Source organism: Artibeus jamaicensis, unplaced genomic scaffold (assembly GCF_021234435.1).
Source record: "Artibeus jamaicensis isolate MK-2021 breed Jamaican fruit bat unplaced genomic scaffold, CSHL_Jam_final contig_414, whole genome shotgun sequence".
In the NCBI taxonomy this organism is placed as follows: Eukaryota; Metazoa; Chordata; class Mammalia; order Chiroptera; family Phyllostomidae; genus Artibeus; species Artibeus jamaicensis.
This window is the reverse complement of record NW_026521822.1, coordinates 2,331,293-2,354,470: the sequence shown is the minus strand read 5'-3', so window position 1 is coordinate 2,354,470 and position 23,178 is coordinate 2,331,293. Positions and strand designations below refer to the sequence as shown.

Here is a 23,178-nt window from a genome sequence, read left to right as displayed (position 1 = left end):
AGCTCCTGCATATAATGCCAGTACATAGTCAAAATTGGGAATCTATCTTAAGGAGTTTTAATAAGAAGGGGCTTTTTCAAAATAGTAGTCAAGAGAAGCAATTTAATACCTTTTTAAAGTGCAAGCTCCTGGTAAAGGAAAGCAGAAACAGAAAATAGTAGTTTTCTGGCATACTTTCTGTAGACTGACAGAAGCGTGATCACCCTGATCCCTCTTAAGGGAATTGTTCAACAGTCAAGTTTGGGAAGGTGAGCCAACTGTGGGAGTGCCGAATGATGAGAAAGAAATTGCTGAAAACACCTCACTTAACTCTTTCTCTCTCTGAAAGACAAACTACTAACTCTATAGAAACTAAAGGTATACTTTGGCTCAGATTGTCACCTTCTCCATAGGTTCTCTATGTCCACCATGTTAGAAATTGCAATTATTGGTCTCCTCTTGGATATTCCTATTCTTTTCTCCCTAATTTTTCTTTGTATCACTTACCATCAATCAGCATAGTATTTCTTTACTTATTATTTTATTTTCTTTTTCCTTTCAAGATACTGTAAGCACCATAAAGGTAGAGATTATTATTTGCTCACAAATATATCCCCAGGTCCTGAAATGGCACCTGATAGACAGCCAGTCAAAAATTGTTCAGTATATGAACCTCAGATCAAGACTCATAATAGAATCTACTACAGGTTTAGCATCATTTTCCAGCACAGCTACTCTATGAAATGGGTAGTCATGCTTGTGTGATCAGATTATCAGAATTCCTTTATGAACAGCAACTTAGGTATTTGGCCTTGCCATTGACTGAAAAATAAAGATAGATAACAAGTCAGCAACTAGTAGCTAAAATAGGCTGTCTGTATAAGTTAACAGAAAAGTGCTCTTCTCTTGGAGCGGGAAAAGTCTCTAAGATATAATGTTAAATGAAAAAAGCAAGTTATGGAACAGCGTAATGTTACCGTAAAACAGCACTGGGGGAAACTCCCCCATTGGTCAAGATGGCAGCAGGGGAAGGTTTATACACTGAGTGTATGAAAAGCTAGCAAAGTAATTGAATAGGAAAAAAAAGCCCTCTTCACCTCTGGTAGCAGATTGGGGGTGGGACTAAGGGAAGGTAGACACATGCACTGTGGAAGACAAAATGGTGCAGGGGAAGGTGCTGACCAAAAAGGACTGCTGGTCTAGCCTGAGAAAGAAGGTCTTAATAGGGAAGAGAACCCACCAGAAGCACAGAAGTTTTGAAGTTGATTGGTCATTTTCAGAAAACACCTGGGCAGTCCCAACCCCAAGGTAATATAATCCCAAGGGAACAAAGAAACCTGCCTTCTCTGGCTCCTGACCTGCACTTGCATGATTCACTTGTCTGTTCTCTCCGTGGCTCATGTGCCTTTAGCACCCACGTGACTCTTGGCCTCCAGGAGGGAGCTTCTCGCTCTTTTACCCACCTGGTGATGCTTTTACCAGTGTGCTTGAGTGTGCTCTCACCTGGGAGCATGTGGCCTCGTGGCTCTGGCAACTACATGGCCTGTGGCCATCTGGGCTCCACGAGCGGGCTCCAGCAGCAGCTGGGAAGAAGCTAAGCTACCTGTATGGGGACCAAGACTGCTTAGCAGCTGCCTATGGGCTCCAAGGGACTGGCTGTACTTTAAAATGGAGCAGGAATTCTGGACACTGGGACACTGACTTTTGTCTTGGCCTTGCTGAGGAAGATTGGACTTTCCATGGCAGAAAGAGGAGATGGGCTTTGAGACAGGAGCCTGCCATTCTCCCAGGTTGTGCAGCACCTGAATAAAACCCCTTTCCTTTTGCACCAGCATCTGTCTCACGAGTTTGGCTTTTGTGGTGACAGGCAGCTGAACCTCTGTTTTTTTGTTCAGTTACAATAACATGTACATCATACCATCTTTTTACACACACACATTATATAACCAGTATATTGTTATAGACATGTATATATTTTGTAAAAGCATAGACAGTCTAGAAGGATATGCATCAAACTGGTAACAGTGGCTAACTCTGGGAGGCAGCTGGGCTAAGAAAAAAACACGGTCAAGTCAAATTCTAATGCTTGGATTGTAATTTATCACAATGTCTTTACATATAATTTTACATTTAATTTCTAAAATGTTATTTTTCTCATAGATACCTAGTATGATAATACAAATAAAATATGGGGGAAGTATTTATATATAATTTGTAATAAAAATGCAGCAAAGAAATAAAAATATGAATATATGCCTGAGAATAGCTAAAGGAGATCTATCTATAAAGTGTGTGGCTGGGACGAATTGGGTTTTTTGATTACTTGGTAAGCATGGGGTGTGTGTGTGTGTGTGTGTGTGTGTGAGAGAGAGAGAGAGAGAGAGAGAGAGAGAGAGGAAGCCAATGTGTTTTTTTGATTTGAAAAACTGGCCCATAAATTATTTTCCTAAAAGTAGCAGCAAGTACTTATTAGGGAGTAGTGAAAAAGGGATGGGTTATCACTTGCTGGCATGCTGCAGGAGGACGATAGCTTATCTTCTACTTGCCACCATTTTAAGTGAAGAGCACACTGGTGTGGGAAACAGAGATAATAGAATTTACAAAGTGTATCGATTTCTTTTCCTTATACTGTGCCTTCCTTGAAATACTATTGGTAGCAGCTTATAGAGTTCTGTGTAGCACATAGCATATTCTAGAATTAACGAGGCAATTGGTACAAACCAAAAATGAGGAAGATAATAAGATGAAGCCAGGAAGCCAGGGGTAAGGAAGTTATCAAACTGGGTGTCATAAAGTCCTGCATAATCAATAGACATGGGCTCCAGATTTGGTCAGAAGCCTTTAGCAACCCTCCTCCCACCATCAAAAAGAGCTAATGAGAGGATATAATTCTAAGATTTACCATTTTTGTGCTAAAAAATTTCTTCTAGAAATTTTTTTTAGTGTCCAATAATGAGATGCCCAAGGCATTTCTCTTATTGGCCCTCATCAGTAAATACTGCTGCAATAAATTTAGTAATGGATTTCACGTGGCTTGTGTCTTTTTTTTTAAAAATGTTTTATTTATTTATTTTTAGAGGGGAAGGGAAGGAGAGAGGAAGAGAAATATCAATGTATGGTTGCCTCTTGTGCGTCCCATGCTGGGAACTGGCCTGCAACCTAGTTATGTGCCCTGACTGGGAATCAAACTGGTGACCCTCTGGTTTGCAGGCTGGTGCTCAATCCACTGAGTCACACCAGCCTGGGCCAGCAGAGGCCTAATCTCAGAGTTAATAAGATCAGAAACTTTAAGGGGAGATTACGTGTAAGTATTCCTTTCAGTTACTATGACACAAATTTTTAAAATAGTGTGATTTATGCTTTACAGGAATATTGGAGCCTATAGCTCAAAGATCATTATTTAGCAGACATGAGGTAGATGCCCTGTTATTTACATTCTCTTCATTCTCCCCTCTTCTTGCTCTCTCCATTTCTTGTCAGAGTGGGCCATCTTGAATCCATCAACTCCCATTTTAAGTTTATTCATTAGAAGCAGCCATGGGTCCTGTGAGGTGGACCAAGGTGTGGGTACTGCTGAGCCACTGCCAGAGCCAACACATTGGAGATATAGTCACCACAGTCTCTCTCCTCCAGTCAAGAACAAGCAAGCTGATGAATCAGGTCTGATTTCATTTCATGGATAATTAATGAGTGGAAAGGACTCTAATTCCAGTTCTATCCTCAGTATACATTCTTATAATTCTAGCAGCCTAAATAAGGGTTGGGTATTTCCCTAAAGTAGAATCTGAAGAGCACATGGGACTTTTAATTTCTTTGAAGTTTTTATGAAAGTATACATACTTAAAGACATATGTATTATAAGTATGCTCGTGTAGCCCAATAATTTTTCACAAAACTGAACATTCTCATGCCCCCAGGACTCAGATCTATGCACATATCATCACCAGCACCCCAGAAGCTCTTTTTGCTCCAGGAGGGCTTCTAAGAAGTTCTTTTACACACTCATCTGCCTTTAAATAGATCCATGTCTAAATCTACCTACAAAAACAGGCAGATACTTTCCCTTTCAGTTTTATTTCTATAAATATAGAATCACACAGTTCATTTTAGGAAATGCATAAATTTATCATATAATGTGTGCTTTCTTGTGGTACCAGAAAATTTCTTTTATTCTTTTGCTTGGCTCTCCTGTCTCCCTGTTGTCCCCCACCCTTCTGCAGTCTCACCATACTGCAAACATTCTATAATCACTAAACAACTCAAAAAATTGAACAGCTTTGAGCTGCCCCAAAGCTGCCCCTTGTGCCCCATCCTCACCAAGCATTTCTCTTGCCTTTCCAAATAATAGATGCAGCCAAGTGTCTTTCTACAAAAAGAGTTTCAGTTAATGCATTTTTAAAAAGGAATGGTAAATAATAGAGTTTCTGTTTGGGATGGTATGAAAGTTCTGGAAATGAATATCATTCTTCATTTTAACTTTTTCACTTGAAGTGAAGTGTATGTTTTTATTGTTGGTGGTGGCAGTTGGGAGTGGTGGTAAGGAGTTAAGAGAGGGTGGACTCACTCTAGGGTGGGAAGATTCAGGTACAGAGAATTATAGTTTCTCACTCCTGGATCAAGATCAGGGCTTTTTCTTAGTGCTCCCAGGTAGAGTAGGAGATTTTTAGGAGGAGGAATCCCTTGGAATGCAATCACCCACCCTCAGGTCTTAGAAGGAAGGGTAGAGAAGTAAATCTTTGGGTTTGATCTGTCCTACCTGTTGACACAGCTTTTCATCCACTCAGGTTCTTGCCTTGCCCAGAATTCTCTCTTGAACCTGAGGTTCCTTGCTTGCATCTGATTTACCTGTTGAAGATGCAAAGCATTAGTTGTCTTACTGCAGTAGCAGGACTAGACTGCCTACTCACTCCCTCCCCATACCCACCATTCCAGGCAGCCTCCCATTACTCCAAGGGCTCCTCACAGCATCACCTGGATCTGTTCCTCTTCTAGATTCTGAGTGCTGTTGGGCAGGAACCCAGGAATCCTGAACTATTTCAGCATGGTGGTATGAATAGGAAGCAGAATGTACCATTATAGGAGACAAATTCATAGTTGATTCGTGTTATTCTATTTATTTTTTTGTTTGTTAGTTTGCTAAATTCATGACACTCAAAGTGTAGTTTGCTCTCCAGTTGCGTCAACTGGGAGTTTGTTAAAAATATAGCATCTCTGTCTCCACCCAAGGCCTCTAAAGTCAGGAGCTGCATTTTAATAAGATCCCAGGTGATTTGCATGTTCATTAAAGTTTGTGAAACTCAATTCTACAGTAAAAATATACTTTTATAGTTAAGAAAAAATTTTTTCCAATGGTAGGATTTCCCCAATGACTCTTCTCCAGTTTCTGGGCTCTCAGGATGGAGGGTGGAGAACGCTCTGTACAGAAGTGCTATGTCCTGTATGTGAGTTGGGCACTTGGGTGAAGTGCCCTTTCTCCTGGCTATGGTGGTAAAGCCTTTTAAACATTTTTGGCAGAAAGTCCCAAGTATCCGAAAGAGATGTGAAAGACAAAAATTTAACAGCATATTAATTAATAATGAAATTATTATCAACTCCCAGCCAAGATGGAGGTGTAGGTAGACACACTTTGCCTCCTTGCATAACAAAAAGGACAACAACAAATTTAAAAACAAAAATAACTAGAACTGCCAGAAAACCAAACTTTGAGGAAGTCTGACAACCAAGAAGTTACAGAAGAAACATTCAGCCAGACTGGTAGGAGGGGCAGAGATGGGTAGCTGGGGAGGAGCAGGCAAGCTGACAGCTGGTTGAGTGGGTGGTCCAATTTTTGCATGTGGATAAACTGGAAAGAACAATAGGGGAGCAAGACAGACCACACAACCTAGGGTTGCAGCGTGGGGAAAGAAAGTCTCAAAACCTCTGGCCAGAAAAACCTGTGGGAGTTGCAGTGGTGGAATAAACTCCCACCCTCACAGGAGAGTTTGTTGGAGAGACCCACAGGGTCCTAGATCACACACAAACCCACCCACCTGGGAATCAGCACCAGAAGGGCCTATTTGCTTGTGGGTAGTGGGGGGAAGTGACTCAAAGCCAACCAAGAGCCAGCAAGCAGCATTGTTCCCTCTCTGACCGCCCCCCCCCCACATACAGCACATTGCCTTGCCCTGGTGGATACCTAAGGCTCAGCCACTTACTATAAAACAGGCATGCTGAGACAAAAAAGAAGAAAAAGCCCAAATGAAAGAACGTCAAAACTCCAGAAAAAATACAACTAAGCAATGAAGAGATAGTCAACCATCAGATGCAAAGTTCAAAACGATGGTAATTAGGATGCTCACAGAAATGGTTGAGTATGGTCACAAAATAGGGGAAGAAGTGAAGGCTCTGCAAAGTGAACTAAAGGAAAATATCCAGGGAACCAACAGTGAAGGGAAGGAAACTGGGACTCAAATCAATGGTTTGGACCAGAAGGAAGAAATTAACATTCAACCAGAACAGAATGAAGAAATAAGAATTTGAAAATATGAGGAGAGGCTTAGGAACCTGGGACAACTTTAAATGTTCCAACATCCAAATCATAGAAGTTTCAGAAGGAGAAGAGGAGGAGGAAGAAATTGAAAACTTATTTGAACAAATAATAAAGGAGAACTTCCCCAATCTGGCAAAGAAAATAGACTTCCAGGAAGTCCAGGAAGCTCTCTGAGCCCTAAAGAAGTTGGACCTAAGGAAGGCACCAAAATAAGGATGTGCACCAAGGCACATCTTAAGTATATTACCCAAGATTAAAGATAAGGAGAGGCTCTTAAAATCAGCAAGAGAAAAGGAAACAGTTACCTACGAAGGACTTCCCATAAGACTGTCAGCTGATTTCTCAAAGGAAACCTTATAGAAAAGAAGAGGCTGGAAAATATTCCAAGTCATAAAAGGCAAGGACCTACATCCAAGATTACTCTGTCCAGCAAAGCTTTCATTTAGAATGGAAGGGCAGATAAAGTGCTTCCCAGATAAGGTCAAGGAGTTCATCACCCAGCCCTTATTATATGAAATGTTAAAGGGACTTATCTGAGAAAAAGAAGATAATAAAAAATATGAATAGTAAAATGACAACAAACTCACAACTATCACCTGAACCTAAAAAACAAAAGCAAACTAAGCAAACAAGTAGAACAGGAACAGAATCACAGAAATGGAGATCACATGGATAGGTGGGTAGGGGGCAGAATGGGGGAAAAGGTACAGGGAATAACAAGCATAATGACAGATACAAAATAGGCAGGGGGTGGTTAAAAATAGTGTAGGAAATGTAGAAGCCAAAGAACTGATATGTATGACCCATGGACATGAACTAAGGGGTGAGGGGGAAGGCTGGTGGGGGGTGTGCAGGGCAGAGAGGAATGAAGGGGAGAAAAAATGGGACAACTGTTAATAGTATCAATAGCATATACATATATACATGTATATATGAGGTCTGTCCAAAAAAAAAATGTCTTCTGGCCAAGATGGAGGTGTAGGTAGACACACTGTGCCTCCTCACACAACCAAAAGAAAGACAACAATTTAAAAATAAAAAGCAACCAGAACTGACAGATAATTGAACTGTATGGAAGTCAGACAACCAAAGAGTTAAAGAAGAAACATCCATCCAAACTGGTGGGAGGGTGGAGACGGGAGGAGAGGACTCACCTCGGTGGAGGGCAGGCAAGGCAGTGGCTGGTGGACTCAACAAAGCAGTAGATTGTGGAGTGGGGCGGGCAAGACTGCAGCTGGTGGACCAGCAAGGCAGCGGCGGTCCCACATTCATGTGCGGATAAAACAGGGTGGGGAAACACCTGGGGAGCAAGACAAACTGTGCAACCTGGGGTCCCAGTGCGGGGAAATAAAGCCTCAAACCACCAATTGAAAACAACTGTGCAGGTTGAGGTGGAAGTGAGAGAAACTCCCATCTTCACAGGAGAGTTTGTTGAAGAGAGGCCCAGGGTTTTAGAATGTACACAAGCCCACCCACCCAGTATTCAGCACCAGAAGGGCCCACTTTTCTTGTGGGTAGCAGGGGAAGTGACTGAAATATGGCAGAAAGCTAAGCAAGTGCTATTATTCCCTCTCAACACCTTCCCTGCATATAGCATCACAACCCAGGGACTGGGTTGCCCTGGCCTGGTGAACACTAAGGCTCTGCTCTTTATACGCAGCATATGTGCTAAGACAAAAAAAAAAAAAAAAAAAAGGCTCAAACAAAAGAACAGATCAAAGCTCCAGAAAAAATACAACTAAGTGATGAAGAGATAGCCAACCTATCAGATGCACAGTTCAAAACACTGGAATCAGGATGCTCAGAGGATTGGCTGAATTTGTCGCAAATTAGGTGAAAAAATGAAGGCAATGCTAAGTGAAATAAAGGAAAATGCACAGGGAACCAATAGTGATGGGAAGGAAACTGGGTCTCTAATCAATGGTGTGGACCAGAAGGAAGAAAGAAACACCCAAGAATTCAAAAAAATGAGGAGAGACTTAGGAACCTCCAGGACATCTTTAAATGTTCCAACATCTGAATTATAGGGGTACCAGAAGGAGAAGAGGAACAGCAAGAAATTGAAAACTTATTTGAACAAATAATGAAGAACTTCCCCAATCTGGCAAAGGAAATAGACTTCTAGGAAGTCCAGGAAGTTCAGAGAGTCCCAAAGAAGGTGGACCCAAGGAGGAACACAAAATAAGGCACATAATAATTATATTAGCCAAGATTAAAAATAAGGAGAGAATCTTAGAGGCAGCAAGAGCAAAGGAGACAATTGCCTATAAAGGAGTTCCCAGAAGACTGTCAGCTGATTTCTCAAAGGAAACCTTATAGAAAAGAAGAGGCTGGAAAGAAGTATTCCAAGTCATAAAAGGCAAGGATCTACATCCAAGATTACTCTATCCAGCAAAACTTTCATTTAGAATGGAAGGGCAGATAAAGTGCTTCTCAGATAAGGTCAAGTTAAAGGAGTTCATTATCACCAAGCGCTTATTATATGAAATGTTAAAGGGACTTATCTAAGAAAAAGAAGATAAAAAATATGAACAGTAAAATGACAGCAAACTCACATTAACAACCACACCTAAAACAAAAAAAGCAAACTAAGCAAACAACTAGAACAGAAAGAGAACCACACAAATGGAGATCACATGGAGGGTTATCAACAAGGAAGTGGGGAGGGGGGAAGGTACAAAGAATAAGTAGCATAAATGGTAGGTAGAAAATAGACAGGGGGAAGTTAAGAATAGTATAGGAAATGTAGAAGCCAAAGAACTTGTATGTATGACCCATGGACATGAACTAAAGGGGTGTGGGAGAGAATGTGAGTGGGAGGGGGTGTGCAGGGCAGAGGGGAATAAAGGGAGGAAAATGGGACAACTGTAATAGCATAATCAATAAAATATATTTTTAAAAATGTAATAAATGCCAAGCTGCTTAAATTTATGGTAGTAACTTTTAAAATATGGTATTTATATATAGTAAATTTATTAAAATATTGAGGCAACAGTCAATGACTTAAAAAAAAAAAAAGAATGGTGGGGATGGAATGGGGCAATGGATATAAAGCAAATGGAACAGTGCCTGACAAATAATAGGTGCTTATTGTTAGCCCGACCTCTTTACTCTTATCTTAATTCACAACCCCTTTATCAGGACCTCCAACCAACCTGGCTGCCTGTGAGTGCCTGAGATGAGAACTCTTAAGATGCTTGGTATCCCCTTGCTGCTTTGCTTGGCTTAGTCCATCTCAAATATTATTTTACTATTGTTAAAATTTTTTTGTTGTTTAAGCTATTACAGTTATCCTAATTTTCTCCCCTTTATCCCCTCCTCCCAAACCCCCTGAATCTCAAATTTTAGACCTTAGCTTTAAGACAGCTCCAGAGATAAGCTGTTCTTGACCATCCTTCCTAAAGTAGGACTCTCAAAAACTAGTTCTTTTCCTTCATAATATTTACTACCTTGTGCAAGTAAAAAATTATCTGTATACTTATTTAATGCCTTTCTCCATCACTAGACAACAGGGGAGACTTTTTTGTTTTATTCTGCACTATAAGATTTCTTGGTACTTACTAGGCATTCAATAAATACCTGTTGTAAAGAAAAAGAAAAGAAAGAATAAATAAAGACTGGGCAACTCTTGGGGAAGCAACTCTTTACCCAGTTGTGTCCAAAACTGTTAAATAAACCATATTGTGTTTTCCCCCCAAGTGTGTGGGGAAAACTGTTCTAAAATCAAATTCTTTTTTAAAAAAATATTTTATTAATTTACCTTTAGAGAGAGGGGAGGGAGGAAGAAAGAGAGAAACATCAGTGTGTTAGATACATGGATTGGTTTCCTGGTCCCCCAACTGGGGACTGGCGCACAACCCAGATATGCGTGCCCTGATCTGGAACCCGACATTTGTCCTTTTTGTTGGCAGGCAAGGGGCTTAATCCACTGAGCCACACCAGCCAGGGCTAAAAGCAAATTCTAAATTCACTTGTTCACTCATAGAATTTGATCACTATCCATTTATTTTCTCAGTCAGAGTGTGTTAGTAGTAGTCACCTCCACATCACGGTGGTGTTGTATTACTTTTTTTTTTTTTTTTAATATTAGAAAGGGGTTTGAGACTGCGTGTTCATGCCTTTATACTTTCGGAGGGAGTTGGTTGCAGTTAAAGGTTTTACAGTGTGTCCAGCAGAGGGCGGTGTGGAGACATGCATCACTGGGCTCAGCTGGAGCCCTGCGGGGAGTAGCCCAGGGAAAGTACAGTGACGTTGAAAATGACGACAGTAAAGTTATTAACACATTTCTGAGATGCTTTGAGGGGTGGTTTCATAGCTTTGTATAATGCAGTGGTTTCTGAGTCTGGCTGAACTGGCTGGACCTGGAGAGCTTTGAAAGATACAGACATCTGGACTGTAGCCCAAAGACACGGGACTTGGTTGGGCCCTGAAGCCTGTTCAAGCTGTTCCTGCTGATTTTGATGATCAATGCTTCCTGCTTTCTCAATAATAATGCTTCTTACTTTATCCAACAGATCAGACTTACGACAAAAAGAGGGATGATGCTAATAGTGATAATGATAAATGTCGTCGTTAAGAGTTCCTGGCACTCCCCAAAAGCTTAAGCACATTATCTCATGTATTCCTCAACTTGTCCTATTCATTAATTCATCAAAAAGTTATTAAGACTTCAAAGGATCCCTGACCAGTGTGGCTCAGTTAGTTGAGTGTCATTCTGAAAAAAAAAAAAAAAAAGGCAAGTAGTTCTATTCCCATTCAGGGCACATACCGTATCTTGTCATGTATAATGTGCACCCATATTTTTATGCGCATTATACACAGGATGCTATGTAATCATTATACCCATGTATAATGTGCTTCCTATTTTTCTCTCAAAAATTTGGGCAAAAAAGTGTACATTATACACAGTACTTGGGTCGCAGGTTTGATCCCTGATCAACATTTCTCTCTCACATAGATATTTCTCTCCCTTTCTTTCTTCCTCTTGTCCTCTCTATCTAAAAATAAGTAATAAAATCTTTTAAAAAAAGACTTAAGAGGGTTCCCAGCACTAGAGGTACTGGAATGAGCAAAGAAGCCTCCTGTTCTCATGCAGCCTGCATTCTGCTGAGAATTGGGACAGATGGATACTAATAATCACATGAATAAACCAGATAATTTCAGAGAGTGTTAAGAGCTTTGAGAAAAACAGAAAGCAGTATGATATGGTAGAAAGTGACTGGGAACAAAGTTGCTGAGGCTGGGAGTACAAAAAGTTCTCTTCAAGAAGGTGGCATCTGAGCAGAGACCTGGACAATGAGAGCCAAGCACACCAAGATATAGGCAGGGGAAAAAAGCAAGTCATTAGGAGCCCCGGAAGTGAATTTGGTGTTCAAAGAACTGAAAGGAGGCTGGTGGCAGGAACAAAAAGCCAGAAAGAGAGGGAGGAGAGATGCATCCGAGGAAAGCAGGGGGGCAGTTCCCAGGTTGTCCAGCCTGACTGTCCAGCTCCTGCCCAGAACTTACCTTAAAACAAGTGGCCACTTTTCCCTTCCCTTGGAGGCAGAGAGGCCTTTTCGGAAGAGGTGAGGGGAAGACTTTTGGAAAACAATTGTATAAATTTAAGAGGTGAATATTATTTAACTCATTTCACACACGATGTACTAAACTAGGCCAGGTTGAATGGTGACAATCTCGTTTCCTTCCAAACCATGATGCTAGTTTTCCTGTGTCCATGCCTTTATTTAAATTTGAGGCTTACCTTCCACTTAGCCCAATCCAGCCCCCCTCCCCCAGTGTCGCTTGACCCCAACTCCTCTCCCAGCAGCCTCTCCTAGTTCACTGCTGAGATCTTCAGGGGAAACTGGTAACCTGCCTAGTTTTGAGGTCTCAATTTCTATGGAATTTAAAACTCAGTTTCCTTTGGTGTAAATATCTCTCATAGATTATGCTAAGTCCCTTTCTCTTTCCTATCTATTAAGTGATACCATCTGGCTTCTCAGTTGGTGGGCTCATGCATCCTCTTAAAGGCTTCCCAAGGGACTGCTGGTGGGAGGTGGGGAGCATCCTGAACAGCATGTCTAGTGACACTAGTCAATCAGGATTGCATTGCACTCTGGATGTTACCAAAAAATGCCTTCAGCTTTGGGTTTCTGAAGGACACAAAAGCAGACCCTCCTTCCTTTGGGACATAGTTGAATTGTTATTTCTTTCACAGAGCTCCATAGACACTGTGGGGAAATATGGTTAGATTTACTACATTCAGTCACACGTTCACATAAGCCTCTACTACATACCAAGCCCCAGGGACTGGAATTCCATCTTTGAACTTCAGGGAGTCACTGTAGAATAATGTCATTTTATAACATGTTCCCTTGTGTTATTTCATTTGATCTTCATAATCAGCCTCTGAGGCAGGTGGGGTATGGGGGGTATGATGGTCTCCTTATATGCTCCTCACTAGAAAAGGTAACTGACTTTTCCAAGGTCACACAGCTGGCTCTCTGAAGAATCGGGCCTTACCCAGACATTTCAACTCTGTTTTTTATTCCTCTGGAATCATAATCCTTTTGACTTTAGAATGGGTGTATTCAGGACTGAGCTGTTTTACATTATATTTATTGCATCATATTTACATGAGAATAACAGAAGAAATCCTTTTCTGAATGCCCACTGCCAGGATTTGGACTTTTCAGAGAAAAAGAAGTTCTGTTTTCAAACCAACTGGATGAACTCCCTGGGAGACCAAAAGGAAGCAAGGGGGAGTGAATGGGGTTATTAAATGGCCTCCTCTAAACATCCCAAACAGGGTTCACTTCAGGTAATAGCCAGGTAAATGACCTTCTATCAGATTGACCCTCTGTAAACAAAAGGTATAAATGCTGGGGAGTAGAGAGCTAACTGAAGGCACTGAGCATGAACAAAAGCAGAAAGATGCTGCAAATGAGTCAATACTCAGATGAAGGGACTGGCAGTTAGTAAGTGGGTTTTGTTTCTAGGGCTTCTATCCTGAGTACATATGGCCAACATTTGAGTAGTAGGAATCCCAGAAGGAGAAGAGAGAAACTGAAACAAAAGAATTTGAAAGAGCTATGGTTGAAGATTCCCCAAGTTTGGTGGAAAACATTTATAGATACCAGATTAGTGAAACTGGAAAATAAGTAAAAGTAAACTATGCATAGGCGGATAATAGTAAAACTGCAAAAAAAAAAAAAAAAAGAAAGAAAAATTTTGGAAGCAGTCAAAGCAAATGTCATTTTATATGCAGGAGACCAATAATTTGAAAATTCTCTGAAAAAAAAAACCCCAGGGGAGCAACATCTTCAAGGTGCTGTAAGAAAACAATAATAACAACAACAACAACAACCCTGCCAACCCAGTATCCAGAGAAACTAACATTACAGAATGAAGGTGAAATAAAGACACTTTTAGAGAAAACCAAAGTCTCTAACTACAAGACCAGCAGACTTGCACTACAAGAAATACTAAAGGAAGTCCTTTAAACTGAAGGAAAAATGATGCCAGATGGGAGCTCGGATATTCAGTATTGAATGTAGTACAACCAGAATGATGAATATTCAGGAAAAAGAAAGCTCCTTGGCAGCCTGCTTCAGGAAGCTCACCCGAAGGTCAGAGACTTGAGTGCAATGGTACAAACCAGCTCCTGGATGGGTGTTAGCTGGATGAGGCAATTTTGAGTGTAACTATATTATTTATATATTGACCCCTGTACTCTGAATCTACTTCCTGGGAACTTGTGCCTGTGGTAGAAGTTGGAGAAGGAGGTGGGAAAGGATTGCTTTATTCATCCAGAAAAAAACAACAAAACTGCTTTATTATTGACTGAAAAGCAAAGGTTATCTGTTGGGAACCACCCTGCCTGGTTTCAGAAGCTGTAACTCCCTCTGGATGAGTAAAAAGACCTTGGGACCATAAGCCACTAAGGAGATAAAGCTTATCCTCCCTGCAGGGGTGCAGCCTCTGCCCCCTTTACTTCACCCTGCTTGTTCCTGGGTGGATGACTGGTTAGCCAATAACAGGTAAGATTGTTCAGGGGAGGGATGACCTAAGACAGGCATGGTCTCAAAGGAGCCATCAGGGAAGGACTTAGAGGACAATAGAAAAGGGGTGATGGACCTTCACCCCTTGGCTTTGTCATAGCCTGATTCCTCATTTTATCTATAAGAAGTCTCCTAATCTCTTAGCTGCTCGCATCCCCTACTTGACTTAAGCTTGAAACAATGCTGGAGGCGGGTGCAGCCTTGGGCTGGAAAGCATGGTTCCCCAGGGCCATCAGGCCTAACAAAGAATGCATAAAATCCTGTGAAACCTGCTTTGCTAAGAATGCCCTCAATTTAAATGATAAGAGTCCAAGCATAAAATGAAATTTTTTCCCAAAGTTTTATGGCCTTTTGGCTATCTGACCTGGACTCAGAATAAGCCCTTACAGTTCTTTGAATGTTCTCTGTTGTTTGACCACTACCGCCTGACAATGACTGATGAGCTTTACGTGTATGCCCTGTATTCCTATGCAAATTAAACCCAAGAAAAGCCCATTGAGGAACAGATTCAAGGCCCTCCTCCTTTGAGAGATTGGCCACCTTTCCTCCCCAAGCAGATCACGTCTTTATAGACTTATTCTCATCTGTGGTGGCCAGGGGGGGCTTTGCAGGTAGAACACCCCACAGTTATCCATTTGGGCTGTTTTAAAGAATGTTAAAGAGGGCAGGACAGGACTGTGTCCATTTCAGTGACAGCAGCAGAATGATAATATTGGATTTTTCTTTAGTTACTTGAAATAATAGTCAGCTTATATATTTGCTCTTAGATATCCATTGTTTCTAACCTCAGAAGACCCCAAGGTACTGTGAAGAGTAAACATAACATCCCAGTTGTACACATATCAGCAATGAAGTAGCAGCAGAAACGGGAAGTAAACTGGAAAGATTTAATAACAAGCAAACACATTTCCCAAGCAAAAATGGGAAAAGTATCTGTAGAAATTATAGACATAATAGTAGTAGAAAGGATAGACATGACACACAGAGATAGTAGCAATTCTGTCTGTTAGAGTGACACCTGAGCTGGTTGGAAGGCCTGATGGAACTTGAAATGGGGAAGTGATATTCCAAACCAAGAGACTAGTTAAGAGCAAAAAAGATGAAGGTATGAAGCAGCAGGTTGGAGAACTATGTTATTTCAAGAAATTTGCACCTTTACCTAACTAGCTTCTCATGTTTGAGATTCAGCAAATAATTGCTAACTATTTGCTAATCACTGTACTAATTGTTCATGTTTATTATCCCACAGTAATCTTATTTGTAGGTACTATTATTATCCCCACTTTATAGATGATGAAACTGAGGTTTTGAGATTTAAAGTAACTGCCCAAAGTCATACAGGTAATAACTAGTGGAAGCAGTGTTAAAACCCAGGCAGTGTCACTCATTTAGAGCCTGTCTTCTTAGCCTCCAGCTTCTCTCCCAAAGCAAGCAAGCAAGCAAGCAAGCAAACAAACAAGCAAAGCTTTTAACTTCAGAAGCAACCCTCTGGGTGTTCCTAAGTCTTCTTGTTTGCTGGAATTTATGGAATACTGAATATTTCAGTTATATCAGATGAAACCTTTGCCATAGCAACTCAACATTTCAAGGGATGATGGTGGAGATGGAGGATAGGTGGAACTTACATTTTCTCTAGTCATCTCAGGCTGTGAATTCCTGTATTGATTCAATTCTAGAGCCTCTACTCTCACTGTCTACTTTTTTGCATCACTGATTCGGACTACCCATCTGATTTCTTTTCACCTAACTTTCACTGATGGGAAGCTTTGGTTGTAGAAGTTTTGACTGAATGTTTGGTGAGATGGATAGGAGTTATCTTATAGACCAGAAAAAAACAGAGTGGACTATTTGACATCTGGTTCTTAAAAATCCCATGGCCAACTCCATCATGGGAATTTCTCTTCAGTCAGCTTTTTCTTTGCTTCTGGCACCCAACCTGTGACATGTTGTTCTAGTTCCTCCTTCCTTCTCCTTCTGTGGCTCCCATTTTTTTTTTAGAAAGCACAATCTAGTTTTCATTTTCTAACTTCTCACCACTGGGCTTTCTTTTTCATAATCAAATAGGCTATCTAAGTGTTTTGCTAAACATTTCCTTCTCCATGGAATTCTGGGGAACTTAGCTTTATAAAGATTTTTAAAGATTATTTTCTACCAACATATTTTAAAGGTTTTTTTCTACTACTAAGTATCTATCCATGTTACAGCATGTCTTAGTCAACATGGGATTCTCTGACAAAAATATCATGGACTGGGTGGCTGAAACAACAGTAATGTATTTCTCACAGTTCTGCAGGATGGGAAGGCCAAAATCAAAGTTCCAGTCAATTTAGTTTCTGGTGAAGACCCAGAACATTCCACCCCTCAAAAATGCCATTGTGGCATAAAGAGTATTTTGAGTTAAAGGCACTTGAAAAATAGCATTTGTGAGAAAGGCATGCTGACCTCCGTGTGTGTGTGTGTGTGTGTGTGTGTGTGTGTGTGTGTGTTGAAAGCAAGGGATAGAAGAAAAGTGCCCTCCCTGTACCAGGAGGAAGAAACATTCTAATTTCCAGAGAGAGGGAGTCAAGGGAAAGGGAAATCTGCATACATAAACCTTGTTAAACTAACCCTTATCTTACTCATTTTCCCACAATTAACTGCCCTAGCCAATCCCCTTGTCTTGTTACATATTGTCACAATTTACTACTCTTTTTTTAAAAAATAATTTTTATTTTAAATTGCAGTTGACATACAATATTATATTAGTTTCAGGTATACAACATAGTGATTAGACATTTATATATCTTATGAAATGGTCACCCCAATAAATCTAGTACCCATCTGACATCATATATAGCTATTGCAATATTATTGACTATATTTCCTATGCGGTACTTTACATGTCCATGACTATTTTGTAATTACCAAACTGTACATCTTAATCCCTTTTCCTTTCTTACCCATCCCCCAACCACTCTCCCATCTGGTAACCATCAAAATGTTCTCTGTATCTATAAATTTGTTTGTTTATTTTACTTTTTTTTTAGACTCCACATATCAGTGAAATCATTTGTCTTTCTCTGTTTGATTCATTGCACTCAGCACAATACACTCTAGGTCCATCCATGTCGCATATGGCAAGATTTTATTCTTTTTTATGGCTTAGTAATATTCCTATATATATATATATATATATATATATATATATATATATATATATATATACCAATTCTTCCATCCAAGTACAAACCAGGCCCAACCTTGCTTAGCTTCCAAGATAGGATGAGGTCAGGTGTTTTCAGGCTGGTATGGCCATAGGCCAACTTCTTTATCCATTTATCTATTGATGAACACTTAGGTTTCTTCCATAGCCTGTTTATTATAAATAATGCTGCCATGAAGATATGCATACACATGTCTTTTTTAATTAATGTTTTAGATTCCTTTGTCCAATCTAGTACATAAAAATCTTTGCCAATAATTGCTTCTTAGGGACTTCATTTTCTTTTTTAAGAGTTTCCAGACTTCTGCCAAGATGGAGGTGTAGGTGGAACCACCTTGCTTCCGTGCACAACCAAATCTAAGAACAACTATTTTTAACAACAATAAATACAACCAAACCACACAGAAAATTGACAATACGGAGTCCAAAGACAACAGATCATTTCTTTCATGTCTCTCTTTTTTAAAATTTTAATTTTATTGATTATGCCATTACAGTTGTTCTATTCCCCCCCTTCATTCCCCTCCACCCTGCACCCCCACCCCCACCATTCCCCCCCTTTAGCTCATGTCCATGTATCTCAAGTTCTTTAGATTCTATATTTCCCATACTATTCTGAAGAAATGATCTGTCTCTTCACCAGGTGCAAATTCAGTATCTGCAAACCAGGAAGAGAGATGCAAAGGAGGTAAAATTTCTCCTCTACTCTCTTAGAGTCTCTGGATAGGCCTAAGAATCAAACTGAAATATGGTAGATTAACAGGAGAAAAGCATATAAATTGTATTTAACAATTTTTGCATGTATATGGAAACTCTTTTTTTTAACTTTTTTATTGATTATGCTATTACATTTGTTCTATTCCCCCCTCCATTCCCCTCCACCCTGCATACCCCTTCGCCACCATTTCCCCCTTTAGTTCATGAACACGTGTCTCAAATTCTTTAGATTCTGTATTTCCCCTACTATTCTTACCCTCCCCCCTATCTATTTTCTATCTACTGTCTATGCTACTTATTTTCTGTACCTTCTCCCCCCTTCTTCTTCTCCCACTCCCCTGATGCTAACCCTCCATGCGATCTTCATTTCTATGGTTCTGCTCCTGATCTAGCTGTCCTCTTAGTTTGCTTTTGCCTTAGATGCGGTTCTTAATAACTGTGAGTTTGCTGTCCTTTCACTGTTCATCTTTTTTATCTTCTTTTTCTTAGATAAGTCCCTTTAACATTTCATATAATAAGGGCTTGGTGATGATGAACTCCTTGAATTTGTTCTTATCTGAGAAGCACTTTATCTGTCCTTCTATTCTAAATGAAAACTTTGCTGGATACAGCAATCTTGGTTGTAGGTCTTTGGTTTTCATGACTTGGAATACCTCTTTCCAGCCCCTTCTTGCCTGTAAGGTCTCTTTTGAGAAATCAGCTGACAGTCTGATGGGAACTCCTTTGTAGGTGACTGTCCCCTTAGCTCTTGCTGCTTCTAGGATTCTCTCCTTCATTTGAATCTTGGTTAATGTAATGATGATGTGCCTTGGTGTGTTTCTTCTTGGGTCCAACTTCTTTGGGACTCTCTGAGCTTCCTGGATTTCCTGGAAGTCTATTTCCTTTGCCAGATTGGGGAAGTTCTTCTTTATTATTTGTTCAAATAAGTTTTCCACTGGTGGCTGTTCTTTTCCCCCTTCTGGTACCCCTATAATTTGGATGTTGGAGCATTTAAAGATGTCCTGGAGGTTCCTAAGTCTCTTCTCATTTTTTTGAATTTTTGTTTTTTCATATTTTCCTGTTTGGTCATTTTTTCCTTCCTTTTGGTTCACTCCCTTGATTTGAGTCCCAGTTTCCTCTTCATCACTATTGGTTTCCTGTGCAGTTCCCTTCATTTCAATTAGTTTAGCCTTCATATGTTCCTCTAATTTGTGACTAAAATCAACCAGTTCTGTGAGCATCCTGATGACCAGTGTTTTGAACTGTGCATCTGAAAGTCTGGCTATTTCTTCATCGCCTAGAGTTATGGGCTGTGGGGCTTTGAGATCTTCTTGAGCCATTTTTGGTCTGTTCGAGCTCATTAAGTATGAGGAGCAGAGCCTTAGGGGTGGGGCAGGGCCACCAGGGCGAGGTTGCTGGGTTGTGACACCGTATGTGGGGGCAGGGTCAGAGTGGGGAAATGGCGACCCTCTCTGCTGCTGCCTGCCGCTGGGGCCCTCTTAGTCCTGTCTCACTGCCCACTCCATGCCGGTCTATCTGTGCAGGAATGCGGCACCACAGTCAATGTGCTGCCCAGCATCCTTGCTGGATCGGTGGTCACTCACTGGGTCACTCACTGGGTCCGCTCTTTGCAACCCCACACCTGGGATCTGTGCGCCTGAGTCCGTCTGACCGAGTTTTCCTGTGCAACCCCGCTCCGCCAGCTGCTGGTTTCACCCCTCTTACCAGTCAGGCTGAAGCATTCGTTGTTATTCGACTTCGGAAAAGTTCAATTTTCTGTGTTCTGGCTGTGTTTTCTGTTGCTAATATTTTGTTTTCTCTAAAGTTGGTTGTGTGAGAAAGCCTGGCGTCTTTACCTATGCCTCCATCTTGGCGGAAGTCTCATATCTCTTTTACAATCACACTAATCTTGTTCATAAGGTGTCACCATCATGACCTGATTACCTCCTAAAGGCCTCACATCCAATTGCCAACACATTAGGGCTTCAACACATGAGTTTGGTGGGAGGACAAAAACATTCATAGCAGGACAGAATATTTTACATGGACATACTACATTTTATAGTTTGCTTTTACATTGGGTGTACTTATTTCTTGATCCAGATTTGTTGCTTTGGGGAGTCTATGTATGACAATCAATATAGATGACTAATTGTTCATTTTATTTTATCAGCTATTGTTGAAAATCCAGTTACATGTAAATAGTAAGTAAAAGTAGAAATAATTTTCATAACTTCTGGCAGCTGAGGGAACTTAGTCCTAGTTCCTGAAGCTCTCTTTTCATATCTCTGGCCTTGAGAACCCCATGACCAGGGAGCTCACATTGGGTCCAGATTGCTCTCTACACAGTAGTCAAGAATTCCTCTGAAAGGAATGCTGCAAACCAGCAAAGCCTGTCATGCAGAAGCAATGATTCAGGAAGACTGGTCAATGGACACTTGTGCCCAGAAGGTAGGAGATGTGGTTGATGCTCATTATGTTGGGACCTACCTTCTCTTCTCATTTCAGAACTAAACCTTGAGTTACACTTTCTCATTTTTGGAGACTCACAGTTGAATATTTTCTATTGCTGAAATGTTTATGGCAAATATATTTGACAGAATTTTCCTCTTAATATATTCAATGTACAAAGTGAGGTAAATTTAGAAGCAATGAATAAGGCTCAGCAATTCAACTAGATTTTTAATATTCATTGTGAACATACAAAAGCTCTCTTATTTAGTCATAGTTTTCTAATAACGTAAAAACACAACTCAAGTTCGGCACTTAAATTGTAGGTTCTAGAGTGAATTCCATGTAGTTTTCTGTAGCCAGACTGTGCATGACACTTAATTCTGGTTGTTGCTCTCTGAAAGGAGGAGTTTAGGATCACAGGGATCTAATTTTCCATCCAGAAACCAAAAGGCCAGAAAGCAGCTTAGGTCAGAAGCAGTCAGATGGGAAGTATTCTGAAAAATTGATGGAGAATCAGTTACACATAGAGATATAGGCAGGGTTCTCCAGAGAAGAAGAGCCAATAGCATATATATGTAGCTATTATAAAAAGAAACTTATTAGCCCTGGGTAGTGTTGCTCAATGGATTGAGCACTGGTCTTCAAACCAAAAGGTCACCAGTTTGATTCCCAGTCAGGGCACATGCTTGGGTTGTGGGCCCCGCCCCTGCTTGGGGTCATGTGAGAGGCAACTGGTCAATGTATCTCTCACACGTTGATGTTTCTCTCCCTCATTTTCTCCCTCCTTCCTCCTCACTCTAAAAATAAATAAACAAAATTAAAAATTATTTTCAAATAGAGATTTATTATAGGAGTTGGCTTACATGATTATGGAGGCTAAGACATCCTATAGTCCACCATCTTTGAGCTAGAGAACCAAGAAAGCTGGTGGTATAATTCAGGTCTAGTGCAAAGGCCCGAGAATCAGGAGAGGTGATGCTTGAGGGCAGGGGAAGATGGATGTCTCAGCTCAAGCAAAAAAGCAAATTTACTCTCCCTCTGCCTTTTTATTCTTTTCAGTCCTTTGATAGATTAGATGATGCCTGTTGCATTGGTGAGGATGATCTTTTTTACTTGATAAACCAATTCAAATACTAATTTCTTCCAGAAACACCTTCCACAGACACCCAGAAATAATGTTCTACCAGTTATCTGAGCATCCATTAGCTCAAATCAACATGGGAAATTAACCATCACAATGGTCTTCCCTGGTGGACCCATAGAAAATGAGATCACCTGGCCTGGGTAGAGGCTGGTGGAAGCACCCTCTGGAGACTTTCTTCTGTAACCCCTATTCCCCACCCCATGAAGGGCCTAATAGAAGTGTGCAGTACAGACAGCCCTCAGGCCACAAGACCCACTGAAACTACAAATGCTCCATTTCTTTTATTTCCTTTTTATTGAATTTATTGGGGTGACATTGGTTAATAAAATTATACAGGTTTTATGTGTACAATTCTATAATATATCATCTGTGTATTGCATTATGTGTTAACCACCCCAAGTCAAAAGTCAAATCTCCTTCTATCACCATTTATCTTCCTTATACCCTCTTCTACCTCCTCCACCCCACTTTGCCTCTGGTAATCACCATACTGTTGTCTCTGTCTATGAGGGTATTTTTTTTGCTTAATACCTTCACCTTTTTCACCCATCATCCTATCTCCCCTCCCCTTTGAGAGTTGTCAGTGTGTTTTATGTATCTATGAATCTGTTTCTATTTTGTTTGTTAGTTTATTTTGTTCATTAGATTCCACATATGAGTGAAATCACATGGTACTTTTCTTTCTCTGATTGGCTTATTTCACTTAGCATAATGCTCTCGAAGTTCATCCATGCTACTGTAAAGGGTAAAATTTCCTTCTTCTTTTTTTAAATCCTCACCCAAGGACATGCTTATTGATTTTAAAGAGAGGGGAAGGGAGGGAGAAAGATAAGGAGAGAAACACGGATGTGAGAGAAAACATTGATTTGTTGCCTCTCCTAATGCTGACTGGGGACTGAACCTGCAGTTTAGTCATGTGTCCTGACTAGAAATTGAACCTGCAAACTTTTGCTTTGTGGGACGATGCTTCAACCAGCTGAGCCACACCAGCCAGGGCAGACATCCTTCTTTGTCATGACTGAGTAGTATTCCACTGTATAAATGTACCACAGCTTATTTATCCACTCATTTACTAATGGACAGTTGGGCTGCTTCCAGTTATTGGCTGTTATAAAAAATGCTGCAATGAACATAG

General features: G+C 40.5%; 1 protein-coding gene across 3 annotated transcripts in view; it reads left to right on the top strand.

Annotated features, from left to right (window-relative positions):
• Positions 1–23,178, top strand: part of SLC25A30 (solute carrier family 25 member 30) — a 102,361-nt gene that overhangs the window by 6,292 nt on the left and 72,891 nt on the right. Inside the window, exon 2 of one of the 3 annotated variants that reach the window (XM_053665431.1) lies at positions 3,460–3,639. The exons of the other annotated variants lie outside the window; for them this stretch is intronic. The gene's annotated coding sequence lies outside the window, so the exon portion shown is untranslated. The remainder of the gene's footprint in view (positions 1–3,459; positions 3,640–23,178) is intronic. 3 annotated transcript variants of the gene reach the window in all.